At 55.0% G+C, this 3,246-nt stretch overlaps 1 protein-coding gene across 4 annotated transcripts in view; it reads right to left on the reverse strand.

The window, feature by feature from the left end:
• The window catches only part of POGZ (pogo transposable element derived with ZNF domain), a 57,686-nt gene extending 54,809 nt beyond the window's left edge, over positions 1-2,877 (reverse strand). For 3 of the 4 annotated variants that reach the window (XM_023213715.3, XM_023213721.3, XM_023213718.3), the window contains exon 1: positions 2,532-2,877. The gene's annotated coding sequence lies outside the window, so the exon portion shown is untranslated. The remainder of the gene's footprint in view (positions 1-2,531) is intronic. The other variant, XM_023213719.3, reaches the window with a different exon arrangement.
• Between the last annotated feature and the right edge of the window lie 369 nt (positions 2,878-3,246).

Raw genomic sequence — 3,246 nt, forward strand, 5'->3', positions numbered from 1 at the left:
AAAAAAAAAAAAAAAAAAAAAAAAAATTAAAAAGACAAGTAGTCAAAAGCTAAGATTTAATAATAACAGGCGGGGCACGGTGACTCAAGCCTGTAATCCCAGCACTTCGGGAGGCTGACGCGGGTGGATCGCCTGACGTCAAGTTCGAGACCAGCCTGGCCAAAATGGCGAAACACCATCTCTACTAAAAATATAACCCGGGAGGCAGAGATTGCGGTGAGCCGAGATAGTGCCACTGCACTCCACCCTGGGCGACAGAGCAAAACTCCATCTCAAAAAGATAAACATATAATAATAAATTTTATTGCTTCAAGGGCATTCTCAAGTAAGCAGTTTGGTACCACTGACTTGCTTTGTGCTAAGGTACCGTCAGTAGTTTTACCCAGCACTGCTTTTGAACCATCAGTGTATCAGTGAAAACAATAAATGGCATCTTACTATTATTTTGAAAATAGTTATGACCTGGAGGCTCCCCTGAAAGGGTAACAGGAGATCCCCACAGGTCATCTGTCCACACTTTGAGAACTGCTTTCCTGTATTATACCACCAGTTCAAGACGGGAGTGGAAATTCTAAATCACGTTCATCCCAAGAGTCCATTCTGTTACCTCCTTAGTTTGAGATACACCAACACAGCTCTGGAAAAGGGAAGGAAATCAAGGGCACAAGGTGTCATTTGTTTCAACATCTTGAACACTTTTATGTTAGACCAGTAATTCTCAATGTAGTAGTCACATTAATCAGCCTCAGCCGCAGGACTGCTCATTTAAAAATGTAGAGATGACAATCTCCCTCTGATCCATTCGAATAAATTTGGGGATGAGGCTCCCCCAAATTGTACGTTTAACAATCTTCGAGTTACTTTTTACACACCCCGAAGTTCAGAAGATTGTGCTAACAGTTCGAATTCAGAGTTTAAGCTCTCAGACCCTGAGCAATGGTGTCTCGAAATTAATCGTTTGCCAAGGAGCAGCTCTCCCTGCCCCCTCCGTTTCCCTTTCCTCTAGTTGGGTAAATGCCTACAAAAGTAAAATCCCGGCCGGGAGCGGTGGCTCACGCCTGTAATCCCAGCACTTTGGGAGGCCAAGGCGGGCGGAGCACCTGAGGTCAGGCGTTCAAGACCGGCCTGGTCAACGTGGTAAAACCCGTCTCTACTAAAAATACAAAAATTAGCCGGGCGTGGTGGCACATGCCTGTAATCCCAGCTACTAGAAAGGCTAAGGCAGGAGAATCACTGGAACCCGGGAGGCGGAGGTTGCAGTGAGCAGAGATCGTGCCACTTGCACACCAGCCTGGGCGACAAGAGTGAAACTTAGTCTCAAAAAAAAAAAAAAGTAAAACCCCATTTCTGTGGAGTTTTGAGCTGCGGTGAGAGGTGTCCACGGGCTTGGAGGGACGGGCTACACCACCTGCATCAAGACAGTGGCTGCTCTGAGATAATCTCACTGCATCTTAATTTCCATTTTGAAAATGAGACTGGCCACCAAATGACTCTGAGGACTCATCAGCACTACCTTTTTCTGAACTAAGAATGTCCAAGATAAGTGCTACTAGCAGTTTGAGAGAATCCCACATCTGGAGAAGAAGGAAATCAGAACACGCAGAAAGAGGGAAAGCAAGTAGATTAATGACAGTACTCCTTTGCAAAAGCTGCCAAGAATCTAAAGAAAATAGTCCCCGGGATAAACATGGCGCCCACCGCGGCAGGACATAATCACCAGAAAATAGAGATTCCCCGCCCCATCCCATTTTATAAATCACGGCGCCATCCCTAAAGAAATTTGGGGGCCGAGGGAGGAGAGTTCGTAAACTAGCTGCAGTGCACTAAGGCTTAGGATGTACTATTAGACCAAGGAGAGATTACATAACAAGGCATTGGCTCAGCAATCACTCATTTTCCTCCTCCCGCTCAAAACTAGCGCCCCACTCCTTCTCCGAGCGGGGACGGGACGGGGAGGGCCGCGCACCCCCACCCCCAGGGGCCGCTCCGCCGCCGCCCGCCCCCGCCGCCGCACGGCCTCGCCCCCTCGCCGGCCCCTCCCGCCGCGCTCCGCCGTCTCGCCGCCACCCGCGCCCCCGCCCCTTCCCCAGCGGGCCACCGCCCGCGCCCGCGCCGCCCACTCCTCCGAGACGCCTCGCGCCGGGCGTGCGTGTGGACGTCGGGCTGTGTGCGGGGCCGTGGGGCGCGAGTGCGCGCGCGCGCGCCGCAACGGGCGCCAGGGGGCGGGGGTGGCCGGCCGGCCGGCAGGCAGGGGCCTCCGCCGCCGGCCCTTCGCGCGGCTCCCGCGTCCCAGGGCGCACGCACACACACTCGCGCTCGCGCACCGCGCCCCGCGGCCGCCAATGTCGCGGGCCGCGCCGCCACTCGCTGTGGGCGGGGGCGCGCACCGCCGGCCCCCCGCCCCCACCCCCGCGCGTACCGGCCCCATCCCCCTCTCATTGTCTCGCCTCGGAACGCCTCGCCGAGCGAAAAGATAACGGAACCCCCGGGAGCAGGGGGTGGGGAGAGAGAAGGCTCGCTTGCTCACTCACCTCCCGTGGTCGTCGCCGCCGGTAGTCTGACCCGAGAAAGGCGCCGTCGCCTTAAAGGGACCTTACACCCGGCGCCAGAAGGGGGTGGGAGCAGGGAGGGGACAGGGGCTTGGGGGGAGACGAAGAAGAGGTAACCGTTGAAAGCTCGTCTCCCCAAGGGTGAAAGGAAGCCTCCCTCGGGTTCGAGTGATTTGGGGTGGATTTTTTTCCCGAGGGGGGCGGGGGGGGGGGGCCCGGGGGGGGGGGGGGGGGGGGGCCAAGGAATGCGGCTCCGTGTACGGGAGCTGGCGCGGGGGAGAGAGACGCCGACTCCCCCCACCGACCCTCTCGCCCCGCGGAGGGATACGGCTCGTCACTTCCGCCCTCCCCTTTTTCACGGCCTCCCAATTGGTCGGAGCGTGCTGCACGTCATGGGCTCATCCAAACCCCTGCCCGGGCTTCTTTTCTAGTCAAGTTTGGCTGGGCCTGCAAATAAATAAATAAAGGAAAATATTTTTTATAATGAAAAAAGAATAATTAGTTTCAGAAGCTATATCTGAATTTTGGTGAGAAAAATGAGACTCCCAAAGAAAATATTCCCCAATTTACTTGCCTAGAATTTCCAAGGAAGTGTTAGGAGGCTCCCCCACTTTCCACTCAAGGCTTAGACCCAGTCAAGAGGGGGACTTCATGATACAGGCCAGGTGGTGAGGCCCAGTGGCACCAACAACTATCA

Source organism: Piliocolobus tephrosceles, chromosome 1, assembly GCF_002776525.5.
Source record: "Piliocolobus tephrosceles isolate RC106 chromosome 1, ASM277652v3, whole genome shotgun sequence".
Lineage (NCBI taxonomy): Eukaryota > Metazoa > Chordata > Mammalia > Primates > Cercopithecidae > Piliocolobus > Piliocolobus tephrosceles.